The sequence below is a fragment of the Dipodomys spectabilis genome, unplaced genomic scaffold, assembly GCF_019054845.1.
Source record: "Dipodomys spectabilis isolate Male_0828 unplaced genomic scaffold, ASM1905484v1 ptg000187l, whole genome shotgun sequence".
Lineage (NCBI taxonomy): Eukaryota > Metazoa > Chordata > Mammalia > Rodentia > Heteromyidae > Dipodomys > Dipodomys spectabilis.
Window position 1 is genome coordinate 10,673,450 of NW_024870864.1, and position 25,584 is coordinate 10,699,033.

The 25,584-nt window shown below is 42.1% G+C and overlaps 1 long non-coding RNA gene across 1 annotated transcript; it reads left to right on the top strand.

Moving 5' to 3' along the window:
* On the top strand, window positions 1-24,679 carry LOC122121201. The gene is made up of 4 exons (XR_006149912.1): window positions 1-11; window positions 3,828-3,838; window positions 8,681-8,686; window positions 24,572-24,679. It is a non-coding gene; the product is annotated as an uncharacterized LOC122121201 (long non-coding RNA).
* The last annotated feature ends 905 nt before the right edge of the window (window positions 24,680-25,584 follow it).

The window sequence follows — 25,584 nt, forward strand, 5'->3', positions numbered from 1 at the left end:
TCTGGGCTTGAGTGCTGTCCCTATGCTCTTCAGCTCAAGGTGAGCACTCTACTGCTTGAGCCACAGTGTAACTTCCGGTTTTCCAGTGGTTTATTGGAAATAAGAGTCTCACAGACTTTCCTGCCCTGGCTGGCTTTGAACTGGGATCCTCAGATCTCAGCCTCCTGAGTAGCTAGGATTACGGGTGTAAGCCATGCGGCTGTTTACTTTTTAATACTTAATTTTTAATTATTTTTCAGTTGTATTGAGGCATTCTTAGCAAAATTATATACATTCAAAATATACAACATAATGATTTTTTTTATCAGTTGTGGGGCTTGAACTCTGGGCCTGGGCACTATCCCTGAGCTCTTCAGCTCAAGGCTAGCACTCTACCACTTGAGCCACAGTGCCACTTCCACAACATAATGATTTTGATATCATCTAGAGGTTTCTCTCCACCAAATAAAGAATCATGAGGCAGGAAAAGTGGGAGCAGAGGCAAAGCTTATCTGAAAGTGAGAATAAAGTACCAGGAAATATGAGGGTGGCCTCTTGGCTACCCAAGGGTTGGTATATGCCCCCAACTAGGCCTCTCAGCTGGGAAGGATGCCTTTTATCATGTGAGGTTTTATCTATCCACTTCTTAGGCAAGGAGGAAGAAGAGGAGAGCACAGGCTACTCAAGGCAAGAAAATGAAAAAGGGTTCTGAAAGTCAATAGGTTGCTTGCAGTGCTTTTGGGGTCCGTCCCCCCTTTGTATCTCTTTGATCAAATCTCAAGTTTTCTTACGTATGGTTGGTTATTGCCCACCTTACCTCAAGGGGAGAGGCACCTGTGCCCTGTGAGTCTGCTGTAGGCCCATCAGCTATGTTCTCTCCACCAGGGACTTTTATCTCTGTCTTCTAGGCTCTTCAGGAGGAAGAAGAGCCATTGTCTCTAGCAAGATACTGTCTGTCCCTATCTGCCTAATTCTTTTCTGACAGTCCCTCACTTTGATATATGTATACTTTGTGAAATCATATTATAATCAAGCTAATTACATATTTTTTATTTCACAGTTACTTTTGTGTATTTCTGAGAATGCATAAGATGTAATGTCTTAGCAGAGTTCTAATTTATACTACATTCTTGCTATCTGTGGTCACCATGTTGTAGAGCCAACTTCCAGAACAATTCATTTTATAACTAAACTTTTGTACCTTTGGACCAGTATCCCTTCACATCCAGCCCATTTCTATTTCCTGTTCTGTGTACTTAGATCCTTCTATTTCACCCAGATGTGGGAGGAGGCAATATTTGTCTTTCTGTGTCTGCCTTATTCGCTTAGTTTAACAGGTTATTATGAATGGCAAGATCTCCTCCTTTTTATTAGGCTCCAGTAACACTTTGCATATGGGTATACTTCTGTTTATCAATCACATCCATCCATTGACAGACAGGCTGGTTCCCTATCTTGATCTCTGGGAATAGTGCTCCAATAACTATGGGAGCGCAGGTTAGACAGGCTATTTTCAATGGGCTGAACGAACAATATTTGATTCTGGCCAATCAGAGAGTTAGTGTACTTAATGTTTGTTTGGCTAATGACTGGGACCTGGGACTTGGGTCGAGACAGGAGTGTGCAACCATGACCAACAAAGAGCTAGGACAGATGGAAGCAAATAAAGCTACTTTAGCTAGGAATGATCGGCAAAGTGATATGGTATTACCCATTGACTCCCCAGGGGTAAGCTCTAATCAGAAGTCCCCATGAGCACTGGTCTTTGATCTCCATATATGCTCTTTATACTAACTTATTGAAAGAGGAGTTACTAGTTTGGACTCAGGGTCCTGCACAGCAACCTGGTCTGGAAAGCTGAAACAAGATACAAAAGAGACATTGTTTTAGAATATATTACCTCTGCCTTTCCTACTAGTTTCAATAACCTTCCAGTGACCCTAGGGAGAGGGTTTGCATAAGGTACCTGATTAGGAATTAACAACCAATCAGAATGTTGTGCAACGTGACCAATAAATGGTGCCTTCCAAAACACCTAATTACAATAAAAGAACCAATCAGAGGACTTCCCAGGATGTAAGAACCCCCTAGACTGAGAGTCACCACAGGTAATTAGATAGATAGATAAATAGATAGATAGATAGAGAGGGGGGGGGAGGGAGGGACAGGGAAGGAGATGGAGATAAAGAGACAATTGGCTGCAGAAAAGAGAATGGACAGTGGCAGTAGAGTTAGGGACTTCTGAATAAAGTTGTTTACACTTAGCATCTGTTGGCCTAAAGTTCATTCTTGAACACCAGAGACCCAAACCTGAGGAGGCTACAGCAATGCAGCAGCTCTACTGAGCTGCAACACTGGCAGGTCTTGCCTGCCCTGAGCTACAACACTGGCAGGGGTTGCCTTCTACAAGGCTGCAATCCTAGTGGTCTCTGCCAGGTGGTAAGCAAAAGGAGCAGTGTGGGCTCTGCCCACCAAGAACATCAGCAGAAAATTATATATCAATTTCACAAAAATTGTCAGCCCTAAAAGGCTTCTATATTTGTTGCCTCTCTTTTAGAGTAGAAATACCTTAGAGAAAGGGGATTTTGTAGATACTTTATAGCTATGTAGAGAATCTTGCCTAAAAGGAATCATGCCATTTGACTCTTCTAGATCTTTAGACTGTCTTTATTAGTCTGCATCTCGTAACTATGATGAAATACCTGAGACTGAGTAACTGAAAATGAAAAGAGATGTATGTATTTAACTCCCAGTTCCAGATGTCCAGAATCCAACATCTGCCGTGGACCTTCTTGCTGGCAGTGACCCAAAGCCATGCAGGGTATTATATGGCAAGAGATAGTGTGTGTGTGTGTGTGTGTGTGTGTGTGTGTGTGTGTGTGTGTGTGTGTGTGTGTGTGTGTTGGTCTCTCTCTCCTATCAGAACACCATCAGGACTCAAACATAGGGGCTCCTGATCATAATCCTGATGACCTCCCAATTTTCCTCTAAACACCATGGAGACATTACATTTCCATCCTGTTATGACTTCAGAGTGGGGAGCCAGTTTTTAACACATGAACTACTGGGACAAACACATATAATATTGTATCCAGACCTCATGACGGTTGGAAGCTGCCTGATAACAGTTGGATTCCAGCAGAGGAAGGCCTAGTGCTCATTCTAGACAGAACTAGGTCCTATAGAAGGCGAGGGAAGCATATATAGTTCTTAGAGCAGGACAGTAGTGAGAGCCTGAGGGCACGAGGGCACTGGTACAGATCAGGAATTGGGAAAACTGTAGAAGAGAAGACATTATGACTGGGAATAATCCACTGCACCTCTTGTTAAAGTTGTAGAACGAGACAGCTGGATTCTGGTGATCGTTCTACTATCTATCTACTCAGGAGGCTACGATGGGAAGGATCACACTTTGAAGCCAGTCTAAGCATAAAAGTCCAGGAAATACCACCTCCGAATAACCAGAAAAAAGCAGGGCTGGGGGTGTGATTTAGGTGTTAGAGGTAAGCAAGGTAAGCAAGCTGAGCAACTGGCAAAATTTTTTTAAAAATGGAAGGACTGAAAGTAGTTGAGTGCTTGAAATACATGTTTGTTTTCTGGACCAGAAGTCTTTGGTTGAGTATATGACTAGGAGGAGGCTGGGCCTTGTGGAGCTTTGATTTGTATCTAGGCTCTCTAGCACAGAACAGATCACATTTTGGTAACTGGGCAGTGCAGACACATTTCAGTTCTATTACATTTTCTAGCGTATTTCACATTTTCTCATCACTCTTTGCTCACAGTTCTAGTACTTTCACTAGACTCTGACCTGCTCCAGAGCATGTATGAATTCAGGGTCATCACATCAGAGAAAAAGAGTGTTATCTCCTCCCTGGGTCAGATGTCTATGAGATGAGAGAGTTGATGTGACTGCTTGGGACTCAGAGTTGAGAGTATCGTTTGAGAATGGCACAGCCACCCAAACAGCCCTGTACCAACTCATGGAAAAGAAACAAACTACCAATCTGTTTAAGATGTTGCACTTTATGAAGTTTCTACGACAGCCACCTGGCTGTTCCTTCATGAACATCTGTGACCAACGGGGCAAAGAAGGGAGGACCCTTTTCTGGAGCACAGAACTCATACACATCTTCCTGCACACGGTGAAGTACCTAATACAATGTAAACAGTATGTAGATAGTAGTTATCCTGTTTGCTTTAGTGAATAATGACAAAAAGGCTATATGTGTTTGATACTGGTGCAAGGGTATTTTTCTAATTTTTTTAAAATCAATGGTTGGTTGAAGCCATGATGTAGAACCCATAGGTTCTGAGGCCCAACTGTAAATTTATTCCCAAGGTGTCCTGTGAGTTATTTAACAAAACTAACTTTGTTTTAGAATTATCACTGCACAATGGAAAAAAAATGATTCCACAGAAAGTCAGACATATCAGATTCGGAACCATCTGACAGTTTCCCTGATGGGTAACCGTGTCTGACCGGGCTCACAGCAATATCTATGGTCCAGCCTTAGAGCTATCATTCCTGTGACTTAGGTCAAGCTCTCTCCTCTCCTGAGAATCCCAGGAGTCCTACAGGACTCCCAGGACCCCTGGGGGGGTCAAAGAAACATGGGCACAGGGTTTTTGATGAAATATTAGAGTCAAGAGGAAGTGGAGTGCAATGAGAAGGGAAGTGTGTGATTCCTTGTATGAATAATTCTAAAAATACGATTTAGATTTTTCATTCCCAAACTGCACTGGGGTGGTGGGCTCATTCTAAATTATACCAGTTTAACAGGCAGATTTCATCTGCAGTACTGATTTACAAAGTAGAGAATATTTGCATGGCACAAAATGTTAGTTTTTTTTAGTTCAGTTCTCAATTGTGCACACTTTCTTTCCCTTCCTTTTTTTAAATTTAACTTTGTCAAGATGATGTACAGAGGGGTTATAGTTACATATGTAAGGTCATGAGTACATTTCTTATTAAACTTATCTACCCCTCCCTCATGTTGCTCCCCCTTTCCCTCCCCCTTAATTCCCCCTCCCCCAAGTTGCACAGTTCATTTCCAATATATTGTCTTGTGAGTATTGCTGTTGCATTGGTTCACCATTTCATTGGTTCACCCTTTGTCCTTTGTCTATTTTGTCGTTCTCCTTCCCTTCCCTAATTCAGATAAACATACATACAATACGGCCAATCATGCGAAGAGGGAAGCTGAAATCAGGAAAGCAACCCCTTTTGTAATAGCTCTCCTTTCAATTGGTCTTGGCATACAGGCACTGGTGGCTCACACTTGTAATCCTAGCTATTCAGGAGGCTGAGGTCTGAGGATCATGGTTTGAAGCCAGCCTGGGCAGACAAATATCTGACAGACTCTTAATCTCTAGCTACTCAACAAAGAGCTAGAAATAGAGCTTTGGTTCAAATGGTAGAGCACCAGCCTTAAGCAACAACAACAAACAAACAAACAAACAAAAAACTAAAGGACAATTCCCAGGGCTTAAGTTCAATCCCCAAGGATTTGTTACTTCTCACATTTAAGAAGTACTAGTTGGCATATTTGGAATCATACCCCCCATTACCACCAGGCAACTTTTCATAGCAGAAGTTCTCAGAGCCTCCATGTCTGGTTGAGAAATTGCTTCTGGGAGCCCTGCCAAGTCCCCCTGGCAAATAAGAGCAGCCATCCTCTAAGGCAGATATGCCCAATCAATGACCCAGGGTGTTTGCAACATGAGCCAATGAAGTCACTTCCAATTGCACTCAACTTGGTAAATCATGAGCTGCCAAGGAGCTGCTGTCTGGAAGTGAATGTGTTGTTTCAATTCAGGCCGACAGTGGTCCTGAATTGGAGCAGGCTGGAAATTAAGGCTGCAAGCAGAGCTTCAGTTCACAGGGGGTGGGGCTGAGGACCTGCTGGCTGCTTGGCACAGCTCCCAACTGCTTATAGTACTTGATCACACTTGCTAACATTAAGACAAGGGCAATAAAACGTGGATTAGATGGAGATGGATTTGCCATGGAGACTGGGCAAAATCCTCAAGCAGATGTGTGTGGAAATTAATGGTGTGGTAGTAACAAATTTTAATGCACTGCACAGTAACTGTGTGGAGAAAACAGCCTACTGAAAACTGTTGGTGAGGCTGAGGGAGGATCTTATGGATGGAAAGGAAGGTAGGAGGTAACACGGATAGGTTTGGTGCACTTGGGGCATATTAAGAAGCTGCTCTGGCCTGTTCCAGAGATGCAGTTGAATTTATACTGCCAAAAGCTCTGAATCAATATGCATTGAAATCCATGTGGTTTTCCTCCTCCTCCTCCTTTCCTCTCTTTGTCTTCTCCTTCCCTCTCCTTTTCCTCCTCCTCCTCCCCCTCCTCCTCCTCCTCTTCTTCTTGTTGAAGAAGGTTTGTTTTGGCTGCAGTACTGGGATGGCACAGTACATCCTGGTGGGACCACATGGCAGAGGAGGCTGCTCATCATAGTGCCCAACCAGATAAGAGTAATAGGAAGGAGTCAGTATCCCAGTAACTCCTTTAAGGGAACCCCTCTAATGACTTAACTCCCTTCCATGAGGCCCAAACCTTAAAGGCTCCACTGCCTTCCAAGAGGACCAAACTGAGGACTAAACCTTTAGCTCAGCTCTTGGGAGACACTTCAGGATCAAACTTAGCACATTGGTTTTATCTTGCTGGAATTCTTTTTGGAAAGAAGGAAGAGGAGAAGAACGAAGTAGAGGGGGGGATGAAAAACATAACTATTGACTTATTTTCCCTTATTTCCTACAAGATATTTCTTACTTGGCTACTTTTTACTTCTGTTTAAAAATCATTGTATATTAGTCCACAAGAGCTCCCTGGCATTCATTACTTATAGCTGTTCGTGTACCTTTGTGTGGATGTACTGGAACCATTCCATCACATTTCAGTCATTATTAATATTCTGCTCTCATAATGAATAACCATGCAAATATGTTATTCTATTTTCTTTCCTGGAAGTGGAGTTGCTTGGCCAAAGGGAATATACACATGTAATTGTGTTTGATATTCAGACTCAGGGCAAATGGACCCTGCTGATATAGACTGGCCAGACCTGAGCCCTCACATGCCTCTTGGGACCAAGAAGGCTGGGTGACTCTGTGGAAATCAAGGGAGAAGCTATGGTTTGGGTGGTCTGGGACAATTTTTGGAAGCTCTACTTAGGAAAAATCATTCAAACCTATGAACAAGTAGGAGCATTTCCTTCTGCCTTTGAAACAGTCTGGCCCTAACCTGTTTTGTGTCTACAAGCAAGCCACTTAACCTCTCTGAGCTTCTGTTAAATGAAAGGCTCTGAGAATTCTAATTTTGTGCACTCAGTGTTCACAGTTTCATCCATTCATTTTGGGAGCTGTTTTCCTCTGAATTATATAGAGTACCTACTATAAAATGTACAGCTTCAGCACTTTTTACATAGATAATAACACATACAGAGCACCCTGGTCATGAGAGAAAAATTCTTATATCCAGAAAGTTTCTTTGTGATTTTCTTAGTCAGTAACTCTGAAAACATAACTAGTATTCTAACGTAGTTTAGCTCTTCCTGTTCTGGAACTTCACACACAATAGAATTAGACAAAGTACCTTTTTACTGGCTTCTTTCCTACACAGAGATCTTCCCTTCCCCATAGTTTTAATTTCCATGGTTTTAGTTACTCATGATTGACCGTGATCCAAAAATACCAAATATAAAATTTTAGAAATAAACAATTCAGCCTGGAGTTCTGCCTCCTCAAGAAGATCAAGATTTGAAGCTAGCCTGGGCAGAAAAGTCAATGGGATGCTGCCTCCCAAAAAATAACCAGCAAAGAGAAGGGTTGTAGGCATGCTTCATGTGGCAGAACACGAGCGGTAAGAAAGTCAAGCAAGAAGCCCTGAGTTCAAATCCTGCTACCCTAAAAAGAAAAAAATTAAGACTTCATAAGTTTTAAGTTGAACTTTGCTCTGAGTGATTTAATGACCTCTTGAGCTGTCCTGCTCCTTCCCACCTGAACATCTTTTTGTTGAGTGCATCTGCCCTGTATACATTATCTGCATGTTACCCAATTAATGGTCATCTTCATCCACTGGTCATTGCACAGGCTTAGATTCAGGTAACCACTTGAATTATTTTACTTAATAACCACCCCCAAATCGCAAGAGTATGGATACTGGTAATTTTATTATACTGTATAATTATGATTGTTCTATTTTATGATTAGTAGTTGTTACCATTAGTCTTTTGCTGTAGACCTAGTGTGAAAATGAACTTCTATCATAGGGATGAATGTATAGAAAAAACATCATACACATAGGATTTGATCTGTTCTGTTTCAGGCTCCCACCAGGGATCTTGAAAAGGATTTCCCATGGATGAGGAGATGATAGTAACATGAATTTTATTTTTATTCATGTCATCAAAGGTAATCTTTAAAAGCTGAAATTCATAATGTGTGTGTGTGTGTGCACGCACGTGTGCACATGCACTGGTACTGGAACTTGAATTCAGGGCTTCTGAAGCTTGAACTCAGGGGCTTTTCTTCTTGCTTAGCTGTTTTTGTTTCATATGTTTTGTTTTTGGTGCCAATATGGCGCTTGAATTCAAGGTCTGGGTGCTGTCCCTTAGCTTTTTTGCTCAAGGCCAGTGCTTTACCACTTGAACCACATTCCCATTTCTGGCTTTTTGATTAGTAATTGAAGATAAATGTCTCTCACACTTTCTTGTGTGGTCTAGCTTCAAACTATTATCTTCATGTCTCAGCCTCTTGAACAGCTAGGATTACAGGCCTCAGCAATGAATGTTAGGCTTGAAATTCATCATTTTGGAACAGAACGTTGTTATTAGCTTTCAGACATGGATGGATGATGTTCTTTGGAGAGCAGAGGGTTTCTAGGTGAGCTAAGGGCTTGTGATCATGATCATAAGACAAGCTACAGAATGTGTTTCTGTTGCTAAGACAAAGATAGCATTAACACCAAGGCAAAGCAAGAGGAAGGGGTAAAGAGTGGGAAGGTGAGTCAGGAAAGCAAAAGGAAGGGAGGGCCATGTGCTCTCCCTCTGAATTTTTGGGTATAGGGTGTTCTGTGCAGATGAGGCACAGTGGTATAAACAGATCTGTGCTTGGAATGTACGGAAGGAGGGCGGGGGCTGAGTATGCCAGAGCCTGCTGGAGAACAGGAAGGCTTGCCTGAAATAGGAGCTGCAGGCCTATAGTCTGGAACTCCTTGAGAGCTCATCAGGCGAAACTGACAACCTGAGAACAAGAGCCCTCCTGGCACCGTGCCATGGCCACCTGCAATGTCACTGTACCTATCCTGGGCCAAGTGCTGAATATGTGTATTTCACAGCCCTAAGTGCTCCCCTAAATAACCTTGAAAATGGGTGGCATGGGTCAAAGGAAAGACAATAGCAGCTGTCAATAATGATTGTGCTTCATAGGCTGATGGGGAAACTGGGTAAAGCTGAAGCCCAGATGGGTTAGGGGCTTAGTGCATGGGTTAGTGCATGAGTATGGGCACAGCATGAGCTTTGTCTGTGCCTCCCAACGCCCACTGTCATCCCACCCTGTGACCAGCTGCTCCCAGAATCCAAGCATTTATAGGCAACATCAGAATTGTGAGCTATTTCCTGAAAGATAGAGGGTAGACATCTTAGCTGTTGGATTGTTATTCATAATCAAATGGCCCTGTCCCAAGAAAATTCCATGGCATATCCTAATATATTCCCATCAGCCTTCATGTTTTGCCTCTTTACCTGCATTTTTCCTTTTCTTTTTCTTTTTGTGCCAGTCCTGGGGCTTGAACTTGGGGCCTGAGTGCTGTTCCTGGGCTCTTTTGCTCAAATCAAGCAGGCCACCACTTGAGCCACAACTTCACGTATGGCTATTTTTTTTAGATAAGGGCCTCATGAACTTTTTTGCATGAGCTGGCCCTGAACTGCAATCCATAGACGTCAGCCTCCTAAATAGCTAGGATTACAGATATGAAGCACCAGTACTCAGCTCAATTTTTCTCATCTGTCATTATCATAATGAAGTATTTAAAAATTCTTTTTCCTTGATGTAACAAAAGCTGATCTTATATTCTGCTTCATTCTCTGAGCACTGTACTTTTTCTGACCTAAGTGTCAGACCCCTCTTACAGTTTATTAATGAGCTGATGTTTCTGGAAATGCCATAACAAATTCCACAACTTCTAGAACTGCTGCTTCTCCACAGCCTTTGACCTCGCCAAAGTCATATCTTTAAAACACAATGTAAAATCCAGGTCTATCTAGTGAAAAACTATTCTGCATTCCAAATTGGCCATGCTCCAATAAGAGTATAAAAATGAAGCAGGTAACAATGGGCTTGAGTGCATACCTGTTGGAATGGCTGAAATCCAAAAATCTGACAATAATGTGTTCTGGCAAAGATTTGCAGCAACAGAGACTCTTGTCTTGCTGGTGGTAATGCAAAATCACTTTGAAAGACAGTCATTGTTTCTACAAAGCTAGAACTGCTCTCCTCATACAACCCAACAATTGCATTGTGAGATATTTACCAAAATTATGTCCACATAAGTCCATTTACATGAACATGCGTATTATTATGAGCTTACCCATAATTTCCAAACCAGAGAAGTAGATTTATGTGCCACTTAGAAAGCAAACTAGATTAGTGTCCTGCAGGGCCTTGGGATGGAAGAGAGTGAATAGAGAAGTCACAGGAATTTCTCCAGAGCTGTGAAACTGTTTCATATAATACTGTAGTGGTAGAGATACAACTCATGTGATTTTATCAAAACACATGGAATCTTACAACACAGAGAGTAAACTTTCATGTTGAAGTAAGGAGACTGGGAGACTGGATCTATGCTTCCCACAGATAATTGGCCCTTGATTTCCCCTTATTCCCTAGATTTCCCTAGATGGTTTGCTTTTATTTAACACTTCTATTAGGTTTAAGTGTCCTCATCTGGTTTGCTTTGCTTATTTATGTATAACACTTTTATTAGACTTAATTCCACACACCTTAAGTGGTCATGGCTTATATAAGCTTTGTTCTAGCTGCATTTGAGGTTGCTGGTCTTTGAGACAAGAATCCACTACCTCTTAAGTGGTGGGTGGCATGTCTGTTTGTTGTGACTGAGTTTCCTTACAACAATGAATTCAGGGTTTAAAAAATTCATTTATCGCTGGGTGTTGGTTGGTGGCTCACACCTGTAATGCTAGCTACTCAGGAGTCTGAGATTTGAGGATCACAGATTGAAGCCAGTGCTGGCAGGAGAGTCTGTGAGACTCTTGTCTCCAATTAAACACCAAAAAGCTGGAAATGGATCTGTGGCTCAAGTGGTAGAGCCATGAGCATAAAAAGCTCAGGCACAGTGCCCAGGCACCAGGACTTGTATGTGCGTGTGCACACACATGTGTGTATCTGTCTACTTAGAGGGTCTAGAACTAACAATATTACAGTATTAATGATACCCAGCCATAATGATGCTCTAATACCAGCAATACTCCAGTATTAATAGTGCCCCATTAGTAACAATGTTCCATTACTAATGATACTCTATTAGTAATGATGGTCCAGCACTAACAATGCTCCAGCACTGATACTAATGGTGCTTTAGTACTAGGATACTCTGGTACTAATGGTGCTTTAGTACTAATGATACTCTGGTACTAACAGTGCTCTGTGCTTCTCCAAGCATCATGCCAATGAAAGGAGCCAGGAACCAGCACTGGCTGGTTCTGAAGTCTAAAATGATGAGTCTGAAGCTGAAGCAGAGAATATACCTGGAGAGAAACCTAAACCATCTTTATAAAACAAAATAATTAAGAGCTCAATAGCCAAAATAATGGAGTTATGTTCAAACAGCACAAGAGCCAATAGAAAGAGAGCTCTAAATGATGAAAGCCAGAACAATTTGAGCAACGCAATACATAATTTAATATTGGGTTGTAACCCAGAGTATAAAATAGTAACCATGTATCCATGTTCATATAAATGTTAAGAAGCCTGAATAACTAAATAAAGGAGAATAGACAAAACTCTTGGGCAGAATTCAAAAAATTTATGTAGAAAGCTCTCAGGAGATGGAACGTAACTTGTCTTCTTAAGGGTGGGCTGTGCTTAGTGATTTTTTCCCCCAACACTACAGCATGGAAAGAGTAGAGATGGCAGAGTCACTCTACAGAAGAAAACTATTGCTGGCAACCCTTCATCCAGCTACACCAGGTCACTGCCATAATGTGATGGTATCAGCTTGGTGGCACATATGCTCAGAATGAACTGATTAGAACTTTATTTTTGTGATCTTCCTCTTCAAACCTGTAGTCCCAATATAATTGCTAGAAACAAACTGGGAACACCAGATTGAGGGATTTTCTACAAAACACCTGAATAACCCTCCTCAAAAACAAAGAGATCACCAGATGCTAGTGGCTCACAACTGCAACCCTGACTATTCAGGACAGTAAGATCTAGAGGATTGCTGTTCAAAGCCAGCCTAGACAGAAAAGTCCAAAAATCTATCTCTAAAATAACTTCCATCAACGAGAAGTGTTTTAGATTTCAGATCTGGGAGTATTTGCATATACATAATGAAATATAGTAAGAATGGAAACCAAGTCTAAACATGAAATTTTTTTTAGTTTCAAATACTCTGATGCACAGACACTGAGTGTAATTTTATGCAATATTTTTAATAATATTATGTAAAAAAAGAAGTTTCATAGTTATGAAACTTTCTGCTTGAGCCATAATATTGAGGCAAGAAATATACCTGGAGATGAACCTCAACCATCTTTATATAAGAAAATAAAGAAGTTTGAAAGTCAAAATGTTTGAAATTTTTAAGCCTTTTGAACTTCAAATTTCTGATTAAGGCCATTGATATTGGATCATTAATTGTGACAGGAATGCCATACTAGTGTAAAATATTAATAAGAGGAAGCTGGATAGCTATGAAAACTCTGCATTAATTTTGTAACTTATTGCACATCTCAGAGTATTCTGAACTATTAAAAGCACCTTATTAAAAGTAGAATAGATGAATATTGCTCATCCAAAGAAATGGCCCAGAATTTTTCCAAAGTGCATCAGAAATTTGACAAGGACCCAAGTGGCTCATGCTTGTAATCCTAGTTATTTAGGAGGCTGAGATCTAAGGATTGAGGTTCAAAGCTTACCTGGGCAGGAAATACTGTGAGACTGTTTTCAAAAAGCTAGGAGTGGAACTGTAACTCAATTGTAGAGCACAGCCTTGAGAAAGAAAAAAAAAACCTAAGGGACAACTGCACACACACACACACACACACACACACACACACACAAGAAATTTGGAAAGGCATTTGAAAAATGTGATCTGATGGGAGTTTCTGAAAGGCATACTCAGTGGGAGACAAGCAGGGGGATCTGTTTGTACATGGATCCATGGTCTGCTGGTGAGAGGGATCCCAGCAAGAAATGAATGAATGAAGAAAATTAGGACGGAACAGAATGCTGGACACCTCCCTTTCAGAAGATGCTGTCATTCAATCCCACCAGGCTAAGGGGTCAAGCATACTACAGCTGGATGTCATTTGTTGTCTTGGTTTCCACTGGACAGAGAACAAGTTGTCATGGATCAGTCACAATCTTTTCTGCAGGCCAGACATAGGACAAGAGCCAGAAACTGAATGTTTATAAAGGTAAAGCAATAACCTGGGGACCTGCTCTGAAGTTACATGGACAGAATCAGCCACATGGACAGCTGCTCAGCCATATGCTACAAAAACAGAGAAACAAACCTGCTGCTTACAACAAGCCCACTGGCCAGATCCCCTGTGGTCATCTACCTGCTTTGAGAAGCTTGTGGGAACTTGATCTTGGAAGAGCTGGATAGGATCTAGGTTCAGGCAAAAATATCCTCAGAGTAAGAAAGGCAAGAGCAGCTGTTGGAGTGAGGGAATGGATGAGGGTGGATCATAGCTCATCTTGGAATCTTACACCAGCTCTGTCTCCCTCTGGATAGCAGCAAGGGGAATATCAGTAGACTTTCTCTATCCAAAAGGAAATAGAAAGGTTCTACATTTTGCATTTCATTAGCATTTATGTTTAAAGACACACATGGTGTTTAGGGAATGCAGTGTTGGGTGGGGATGGAACCCAGGTCTGTGTGCATGTACAGCACAACCTTTCCCACTGAACTATGTCCCTAGCCCTTTACATGTGGGATTGTATAGGCTCTGTGCTATTCAATGCTTTTGGGAAGAAGTCTTATAACCAAGTCCCAGAGAGAAAGGGAGGGTTCTGCCTCCCCTGTTGAAGGGAGGGCATGAGTGCAAAGCATTTGTGTGGTCTTCTGATGCTTTCTGTGGCTGGAATACCAGTCACTTGCTTTTACCATGATATGTCAGCTCAGCCTGACTTGCAGGAGATATGTGTATTAGGCCTTACTGTTGCCCCTTCGTGGGAATCCCTAACAGCCCTGTGAACAAGGCCAAGTTCCTGCATTTTGTGGGTGAGGGGAAAGGGCACAGTCTAAGAAACTTGCTCAAGGTCAGACTATTAGGGAAGGGAAGATCTGGGCCCCACGTCAGAGCTCTGATCTACCTGCAGCATACTAGGCTGCACAGCAAGCAGAGATGTTCCCCCTTGTACTGTGTCCCATCTTTACCATCTCCTCTGAGTGGCGAGGAAAGAAGTCTAGACTCTGCTCAACTTCCTAGTCACTTGTACCCCCACTTCTCCATGGAAGCCACTAGCTGTGGAGAAGCAGAGAGGAGCTTGAGATGCTCCAAGATTAAAGAAAATGTCTGGGTGCCAGTGGTTCACAACTGTAATCTTAGCTGGTCAGAAGGCTGAGATCTGAGGATTGAAGTTCAGTGCCAACCTGATCAGACTAATCTGAGCGACTCTATTTAGCCAGTAAAAAGCCAGAAGTGGAGCTATAACTCAAGTGGTAGAGTACCAGTGTTCAGCACAACAAAACAAGCAAGAACACAAGGCCTTTAATTGAAATCCCAGTATCAGCATATTCCTCTTAACAGCTAAACAGTTTAAGGGAGGAATACAGTTACAGCCTAAGATTTAGGGTTATTTTTCATTTCCCCCTCACATGGTATTAGAGATTGAAGTCAAAGCCTCATGCTTGCACTCTACTACTTGAGCCACACCTCCATTCCTGATGCAGTGTTGTTGCTTTTGCCCAGTTGGGCAGGAGCTGAGATATTCCTACCTCTACCTCTCAAGCAGCTTGGATTACAGGTATTCACCAAGCACATAGTCCTTAAAATCCTTAGTTTCATACCTGCCATATAATATGCCTTCAATAAACTCCACCTAGTATTATTGCTATCACTAAATAGATTATACAAAATGACCATACTGAACACTTGGGCATTTTTTTCCATCATCAGTCTTCTTTTTGTGGTGTTGCTGTGGTCCTGCATTTTAATCTTTTATTTTATAAACAATCCCTAAAAGAGGAGGCACATTTGAGGGCCACATTTATGCCTGGGAAGTCAGCATACCTGGCCATAGCTGTTAGGATCAGGAGCTGATCCTGATCTAGTTATGAATCAGGCTGAGTTAATCTGACTCCTTCTCTGAGACTTGGAATTGCCAGTCTGAGAACTGAGAAAAGATAGTTGCTGATTCTGACTGTCTCATAGAATTGGAAGTGGGGTTAGCTCATGGACAAATCAAAGCCACCTTTACTCTAAAGATGTGGTGAAGCAGAGATGCTACTATCACTGGGAAGGTTCATACTTAGAAGGATCAGGAGCATGGAACAGGCTAGGCAGAAAGGGAAGCCTTTGATATTCAATGAGATGGAGTAACTCTAGCCTAGGGAGTAGAACTATGGCCTGACTATATTTCCAGCACCTGAATTTTTGCCTGGAGCAAACCTTAGTTTGCTTCTTTGAGTGAGTTTGAGGGGGTTTTTCTTCTTTACAATATGCCTGAGATAAGCTCTGTCTTTACTGCAATGTGAATGATTGTGTCAGACATGTTGATGGCTCTTCTGTAGAACTCTAGACCTTAAACTTGACAAAGTTATCTAGGGCAGTGGCCCGTGAAGAAAGTTCCATAGTGCCCTGCAGGGATCTGCGGATGTCTGGGAGTCTGCAAAAGGAAACTATTTTCATAATAATACTAAGCAGTGTTAGCACATTATGGATGGTTAAAAGGTCTCTTTAAGACGTGATATAGAATAGAGGAATTTTAATATGGTGTGTGAAGTGTTATTGATAAAATTTGAGATTTCTCATAGCAACTATGAAAAACACACTCACCCTCCTGCACTCAAAAGAACAGACTTGGAGATGTGAGGTACAACAAAAGCATGACTACCCATTCATGGTAGTCTTGTAAGACTGAATGTCTGGTGGACAGAAACACCCAGAGAGGTTACCACAAGCAATTTACTACTCCTTAATGGGAGAAGTCTCAGTTCTATTGGGTAATATTAACACACATGTACCTCTTAGGATTGGTAGAAAGTTTGGCTTTAGTTGTCTCCATCTCCTTTGTTCTTTCGTGGCAGGAAGGCTTTTGGCATATATACTTTCTGGCACTTACAGTTTTTACATACTTTCTCTTTTCATCTTGGCTCACTCTTTCTGCTGATAGTTGATCCCTTCTAGCATCTTGTTTGCTGAGGTTGCCACTGTGAACTCAGGGTCAGGTCAGATACCTAGCTTTGAAAATGGAGCATAATTATTTCTTACACAGCTAACCTTTAAGAAACAACCACTTTCAACCTTTATTGTGGTGTCAAATGATACCCATAATTATTAGAAGGGAGTGTCTAAAGTGCTTTTCCCTACTACAGCTACATACCTAGTGAGGCTACATTATTTTCGTATAATTTAGCCAAAATAACACATGGCAGCAGTCAGAAGGCAGGAGAGGAAAACCCTCTGTGGAGATAGATATTCACCAGAAGATATTATTTCAAATAAATTAATATGCTAGCAAATCTCAGATTTAATTTTAGACATATCAAGTATTGACAGAAATGCTCTTTATAAACAGAGTCTCTCCAGGCTTCTCAGTAATTTCTGAGAGTACAAAGCAGTTCTGAGATCAAAAAAGTTTAAGCATGCCGAATGAAGTCCAGGTACCCACGGGTTCCTGAGAATGACTGTTCAGCTCAGCTCGAGCTTTTTCTGTCATAGGAAGCTGAAATGTGTTCCAGAGATCCCATTGCACATGTTGACCTGGAGCCTGTGTGCTCCTAACCTTCTCCCATCAGTCCCATGCATCCCATCAGCAATCAAGTGAAATGATGTGCTTGTTAATGAGGTCACCTATTTGCAGTCAGCCCATCTGTTCCTGGTGGCTGTCCACTCCTTTAACCATTGTCCTCCAACATGGTTAGTCATTACCCACTTGCTTACATCTGTACCCATGCCAGGTATGTGCTGGTCCAAGATTTCTTTTTTTTTCTTAAATTGCTTCCAAAGCTCAGGGTATTTTTTTTGTAGTTGTTGGTGTATGTGTGTGTGTGTGTGTGTGTGTGTGTGTGTGTGTGTGTTGACACTGGGGCTTGAACTCAGGACCTGAGCATTGTCCCTCAGGTTTGTCATTCAAGGCTAGTACAGTACTCAACCACTTGAGCCATACCTTCACTTCTTGCTTTTTGTTGGTTAATTGAAGAGTCTCATGGGTTTTCCTATTGTAATCCTTAGATCTCAGCCTCCCGATTAACTAGGAACATTGGCTTGATTAAGAGTGTCTCGTAAGTGGCAGATGTTTTCATAAACCTGACCCTAGAACATTCTGTAGTAATATTCAACAGGTTTAGTCATGAAATCACATCCTGCTTTATCTTCATGAATCTTTATCTATCCCATACTTGATTTCTAAGTGACATGATTGTGCTCTCCACCTCTCCCCCCTTCAGCTCTTTCTTTCTTTCTTTCTTTCTTTCTTTCTTTCTTTCTTTCTTTCTTTCTTTCTTTCTTTCTTTCTTTCTTTCTTTCTTACTTTCTCTTTCTCTCTTTCTTTCTCTCTTTCTCTCTTTCTTTCTTCCTTTTTGTTGGTTGTGGAGCTTGAACTCTGGACCTGGGCGCTGTCCCTCAACTCTTCAGCTCAAGACAAGCACTCTACCACTTGAGCTACAATGCCACTTCTGGTTTTCTGGTGGTTTATTAGAGATAGGAGTCTCATGGCATTTCCTGACTGTGCTGGCTTTGAACCGTGATCCTCAAATCTCAGCCTCCTGAGTAGCTAAGATTATAGGTGTGAGCCTCCAGCGCCAGGCTCTCTCCCCCTTCATTTCTTGTCCCATGACTTACCCAGAATAAAGCTTAACCGACCTGTGATCCCTGTGATCTTCATGACTGCCTACAACAGGTAGGCAAGTGTAACTCAGCAATCCTGGTGGTCCCATACCAGATTGTGTCTCTAGCACAATTTTTGCCTACACAGAGGATGCTTTGGTCTCAAAGTCCAGTTCTCATGTGAATCTTTTTTTTTCTTTTGGTTTCACACCACACAGAGAAAGAGAAATCTTGTTTAATGAGTTCTCTTCAAATCCCATCACACTGTTTAAAAATTTTCAATTGACACCTAGTAATAATATATATATATATATATATATATATATGTATATTTATGGGGGTATGGTTTGAGGTACAAGATTTTTTCCCCTTTAAGCAGTTATCATTTATCTCTGTGTGTGTGTGTGTGTGTGTGTGTGTGTGTGTGTGTGTGTGTGTGTGTATTCAAGTTTGAACATAGGGCCTAGTATTTTCACTTAGCTGGTGCTCTAGCACTTGAGCCACATCTCCACTTTTTTGCTGGTTATTTGGAGTAAAGAGTCTCATAGACTTTTCTGCTTGGGATGGCTTTAAACCATGATCCTCAAACCTCAGCCTCCTGTGTAGCTAGGATTCCAGGAGTGAGCCACTGATGCCTAGCTTATTATTTATGTTGGGAACCTTTGAATTTCTCTCTTGACAGGGTTGATACTCTAAATCCTTGAATTAGCAAATTTTGATAAAAAAAAAAAAAAAAGGCTAGGAAAACATAGTCTCTGATGTGAGTCTTAACCTCTAGTAAGCTCCTTTGGAAATATTTTAAGGAGTTAGTCGTGTTATGGAAAAGGGAAGCTTTAGAAGATAGATTGGGTTAGAGGAGGGGAGTGAGGACAGTGCCCTGGCGACAACAGCTTTTCCTGTGTGTGGAGAGCAAGGCCTGTGACACAGATCCCCACAGGGACAGCCATCTGGAGGCAGCTGTGACCCCCCTTCCCCATGTCTGACACTCAGCCCTACTTAACCTTCTCAAGCATCACATGGAAAACCTCTCTGCCTGCAGCTGGGAGTGGGCCCCTCACCTGTCTATTCTTTCTTCTCCACCTCTGTGATTCCTTCACAGCAATAGCCCCAGTGGAGTTGAGGCTGAGGCCCATCTGGATCTGATTACTGGTCTAAAAATTGCCCGACTTTGGCTATAGAGCTAGAGGGCAGATGCATGAATATTGGACAATTTAAAGAGAGAAAACAAGGGAGGAGGTAACAATGATCAATAAGAAATATACACATTACCTTACTTATATAACTGTAACCCCTCTGACATAACCCTTACAATAAAATAAAATTAAACTTTAAAAAAGTGAATATATAAATCCAGCAAGTCATCAGGCAAAGTGGAAATAAAAGACGGCATTCGAGATAAATCCTCATACAAAAAAGCCATGTGAGGGCAAGACAAGATCATGAAAGGCAGCTGTGGCATCAGTCACTGAGAATATACAACAGAAGATTCTAGATGATACCAATGCTGTGAAATCTTTCCTTACTGCTTGAGCCATTCCTGCCTGACCTTTTGGGAGATAGTGGCTACCTGAGGAGGAAACCCTCCCCAGACTTCACAGGGATTCAAATACTGGGGCTAGAGAGGTATTCCTGATAGTAATTTATTAATCTCTCCCCATCTATCTTCTCCTTTCTTTATATAATTTCTTTCTACATTCCAGAGTGGCATTTAAAAGGCTTGCTGGAATTCAAATAAGCCCCTCCCCCCGAAAAAAACTTTAAAGTTCAAACTGAATTAGTTGAAAGTACAGTTCATTTTTCTTCTTTTAAGCCGAGTTCTTTATGCCAACAGTGGAGATACTTGGACTCTGCATTGGAAGACCTGATAGTGGTTTTATGCCTGCACCTGCGGGGGGCTATCCTTGATAGCAATTCCGTCTACCTTGTGATTTCACCTAGTCAATGAAAGAGTGCATATTCACGTCTCAGACGGCACAAGCACACAGAAGATTGATGCTTTTGATCTTTCTCTCCCGCCTTTTCTCCCTCTTTGTTCTTTACTTGACTCTGCTGTCTGTTCTTAGTAATGGTCAAATGAATTACACAGGCCAACACAGTTGACTTTAGTTGAGTTTAACAAGTGGTTGGCATATCTGCTCTACATCAAGTGTTATAATTCTATGTGTACATCATGCTTTGTAACTTTGTAATGTGTGTACGTCACACTTTGTAACATCATAATTTGTAGCATGTCCACATTCATTATGTATTATTGGGGATTTTTGCTGTAACTAGATAGTCCTCACATCAAGCTTTACCTTAGGACATTTATATATAACAAAGCCCCCCATCTTCAAGTTGTCACATCATTTTGTCAACACAACTTAGCATGGATTTTCAAATATGTGAATGAATGAGGGTGGTGGCTTATTGGATAGTTGATTCCTTCATTCAGCATCATGCTATCTCCTTGGTATGGTGTTGAATTGCCATGGCTGATTCTGGGCAGGACAAAGGTGTGATTGGAATTTCTCTCTGTCCCTTCTAATTCCCTGACTTTTCCATGTTAGGAACTAAGGCATTAGTGCTTCTTGCCCTTGAGAGAAGAAATAATGAATAGATACTTTTATACTAAAGACTTACACATAGTCTAATCATTTGTCCTTCCCAGGATTTAAATGTCTAAAAGACACCAATGCTCACCATCTCCACTCCAGTGCTAGGCTTCTCTTTTGACATTTCTACCCATAAATCTTGGTGTTCCTCTAGGTTCTGTTCTGGGCATGTGACTTGACACCTGTTGCTGTCTCCTTAAGTGAACAGCTCCCCTTCCAGAGAGCCAGAGATCCCCACATGCTGACTGCTCCGTAAGTTAATTACCAGCTATGTTTCTCTTGTAAGCTCCATATCTATTGGAGAAAACCCAGAGGACCACTGGGAAAGTCTACTGCCACTGCCAGTGGAGATTCCACCCATTGGCTGGAAAAATTCTATGTGTTTAGGCTTTAACCCATTTTCTTGGTCCCATCTTTAACTTCAATTCTGTATCTCTCCTCTTTGAATGTGGCACCACCCACTTGGCTGCTAGGCCAGACACCTAGAAAGCACCAGGTGATAGTGTAATCCTAGCTATCCAGGAAATTGAGATCTGAGGATCACAGTTCAAAGCCAGCCTGGGCAGGAAAGTCATGAGTCTCTTATCTCCAATAAACCACCAGACAAAAGGAAGTGGTGTTGTGGGTCAAGTGGTAGAGCACTAGCCTTGAGCTGAAGAGCTGAGGGACAGATCCCAGGCCCAGAGTTCAAGCCATGACCACCACCATCACCACCAACAAGAAAGCACCTTGCTCAGCCTTCTGTTTTCTTTTCTACAATCAGTCATTGTGTCTTATCAAGTCTATATCTAAATATTAGTGTGCTTGTGCACCCATGTGTGTGCTGGTATTGTGTGTGTGTGTGTGTGCTTGCATGCCTGTCGGTGTGCTGGTATTGTGTGTACGTGTGTGTGTACTTGTGTACACATGTGTGTGCTGGTATTGGGGCCTCTTGCTCAGACTTGTTTGTTTCATTTAAGGATGATGCTCTACCAATTCAGCCACAGCTCCACTTCTGACTTTTATCACTTCTTTTTGCTGGTTAATTGGACAGAAGGATCTCTCAGATTTGTTTTCCCTGGCTGGCTTGGAACTGCAATCTTCAGATATAAACCTTTTGATTAGCTAGGATTACAACTGAATAAACTACAAGTGCCTTACTTAGGTATCTTCTGAATTCTATTTGAATCTCTTCACTCCTGAATTCTGTTCTTATCTCTCCAAACCTACTGATAGCATCATCTACTTATGACCTCCAGTGAGAGGTGAACAAAAGAGGATTATGTACACTATTTACATGAGAAAGGGGTCTTGAGACTACCTTTTTCTGGGCTAGATACCCAGAACCCAGAGCAGCCTTGACCACCAAACCTCCAGGCCTCCATTAGGCAGTCCTGACCCCCCCCCCCGAACCTTTATTAGTTGGTCTGCAAACCACCAATGAGTCGGTCTGCAAACCTCCAAACCTCAGACCTCCAAACCTCCAAAGGGGAGGCTTTTCCCTTTCTTCCCTTCCTCCTCCACTGCAGGCCTCTCCACTCTCCACAGTCCTGCCCTGCTCTGCTCCAGGAGGCGCCTCTCCACAGGCCTCTCTAGAGGAAGGCCCCAAATGGCCTCCAAAGGAGGCCCGAATGACCTCCAAAGGAAGCCCAGTTGGCCCCTCTAGGAGGCCCCAAATAGCTTCCTTGAGAAGCCCCAAATGGCCTCTGGAGGCTTGCCCTGTCCTCCACAGGCCTGCCCTGCTCTGGCAGGCTTTCCCCTCCTACTATCCCTCCGTCCACTCCTACTCCTCTCCTTCCTCCACACTGTTTTTTCCCCTAACGGCTTTCCAATTGCCATTCATGCTCCTCCTCCAAACCACCCACTGTCCAATCACTTCCTGACAGGTCACCATGGGGGGGCTTGACGCCCCACCCCTCCAGTAGCAGGCCCCGCCCCTTTCGGCGGCATGCCCCGCCCCTCCGGCGGCACCCCCAGTGGGGCGGTGACATCAGCCTCTTGAAGCCCTGCTCTGTCTGGTGGCCTGGTCTGTGGAGCAGTGAGGCTCGCCTCTGATGCCCCGCCCCCTCCATCAGGCCGGGCCACGGGGCCACGCTGACTATTGGGCCCTGCTGATTGTTGGGCCCCAGGGGTTATTACAGTCTTGGTCCATTTCTGTCGCTGTGACTGGGAATAGTGACTTCCTTAGCTTCATGGATCTAGAGTCCCATCGGCATCTGCAGAGGGCTTTTTGCTGGTAAGGGCTTTCTGTAAGGTCCCATGATAGAGCAGAGCATCACATCATGAGACAGAGCAAGTATCCATTCATGCCATTGTGGTGGTCCCATCCTCATGATGACAATCTCAGTTACCTTCCAAAGACCTCACCTCCATTAACATGTGACATTAACGTTTGAGTTTCCAGTAGTGTGATCTGATGGGTGCACCAAATCACAACAAGCTTCCCCTTCAACACTCCATTATCTCAGCTGAAATGTCACAGCATTCCTCTTAATCCTCTTGCTTTGTGTCCAGGCAATTCAAAACCTAGACGGTGATCCATGCCCCCTCCATCCCCACCCCAACTTTCTATTTCTTAAGACCCTTGTATTTTGGAAGAATTTGCCAACTTATTCTTGATAGAAACTTCTTTCGTTTCACTAGAGATATAAATTATATTTCTTCAAAACTCTATTTTGTTTATTGAATTAACTCAGCTTCCTTCGGTGTCGGTTTTTCTGTTGAATTTGTTGTCTCTTTTGGCGATTCCAGATATTTTGTTCTTGATCATGGGCTAGACTTTGCACTTGGGACTCTCATCTGGATTGTTCCATGGAAGGAAGAAGGGGTAAAAAGTCTCCTGGGATTTCTGCTGTGCAGTGTATGAACACAGATATAGGCTATGGTGATCGTTCCTTGAAGACTTTGCCAGGCACTGGGTGGTATGGCTTTTCTCGCTGACCAACTGCTGTTGCCTGTGGTTACAGACTCTTTAAAACAGAGCCCTGGCTGGGTGTGTGATGTCACAGAATAGACCAGCTTCAGTGTTCTGACAATCGCAGCACACCTTACTGATGCCTCCCCCATCCCTACCCCTCTGACTCTCAGTGTGGCTCAGACCTGCTGTGTGGTGAGTCCTTCACAGCCTGTACTTTCTTTAATCCAGTCCTATTTGTTTCTAATCTTGGAACCTTTCCATCATCTGAATAGTGTGTAAAGAACAGAAGGGTATATTTTTTATTGTTTTAATGGTGTTCAATATATCACCTTTTTTTCTTCTGTGGTTAATGATTTTTGCCTATCTTATCTAAGAAGTCTTTACAGCACTCTTAAAATTTTTCTTCTAGTTTTTTTTTGTTTAAAAATGATTTAAAAGCCTAACTTTTTGTTTATGTCCATGAACTATTTTGAGGTAACTTGAGTGTTGGCTTTTTTTTCCTTTGCATGAATAACTCATTTTCATGGAAATATTTGTTGAAAAATTTTCCCATTTGGATTACCTTGGCACCTTTGCTGAAAACAGGGGTGGTGGTGGTGGTGGTGGTGGTGGTGGTGGTGGTGGTATGTGGAAGTAGACACCCATATATATATATATATACACACACACACACACACACACACACACACACACACACACACACACACACACACACGATTGATTCATTTGGGAATACTAATTCTGTTTCATTGATCTGTATGTGTTTACTCCAACATTATACTTTCTTGCTTACTCTAGCTTTGGGTCACAGCTTGAATCTAGGCAAGATTAATTATCAGAACTTGAAGGAAAAAGGGTGACAAAGTGCAGCCATGGAGCTCACTAGACACTGATGATAGTGAACTATACAACTTGTGGATGGAGATGGGAGGGAGGGACTGGGCGAGAGTGAGGGAACAGAAGATATGTACTCATTAACTCATGTAATTTTAATCCCTCTGTAAATCACCTTTCAAACAACAAAGTAAATTATTTAAAAACTTATCATCCATCCATCCTTATTTTTAATATGTTATTTATTGTAAAAATACTGTACAGAGGAGTTAGTTGCATGAGTAATGAGTACATTTCCTATAGAGAATTGTTACCTCCTCCTTTGTTTTCCCCCTACAATCCCTTCCCTCTCCTCTTCCCCAACTCCTCCCTCCCCCCACAAGTTGTAAAGTTCGTTTGCAACATAGTGTCTTGTACATCTTATTGTTACAAAATGCTATTTAAGCATTTTGTTTTTCCCCTCCCCTCTCCAAATTAGAAAAGTGTATATACAAGATGCAGTGCACTGCAATCAAATACAGTGAAAACAGGGGTTATACTATGGGAAAAGAACATACAAAAGAAACAAAAAAATCACATAGTACACTAGAAACAATAGCAAGCAAGAAAAAAATGACTTATGTCCCTGTCTTGAGGTTCATTTCACTTAACATCATCTTATATGGTTATTGCAATAACTAGTATATGTCTAGGACAAGCGAAAAAGGTCAGAAGCTAGGTATATATAACCATCCTTATTTTAAAATATTGCTTTGGCTTTTCTGAATTGGTTGCACTTATAATTTTGAGAAGCAGATTTCCAACTTCTATCTAAGAGCCTTCTGGAGTTTTGTTGAAGATGCTGTTGACCCTACCTAGTGGGTTTCCACTTTATTAAGGAATGTGGGTATAAACAATGTGGGAAACATTTTGACAGTTCCCCTCTATTTTGCTTCCACAATGTATTATTAGCAGTGGGTAGGAAACAGTTTACTTCCACATAAGCATTGCAGTATTGTTTTCTTTTTCTTTTTGAACTGATAACTTT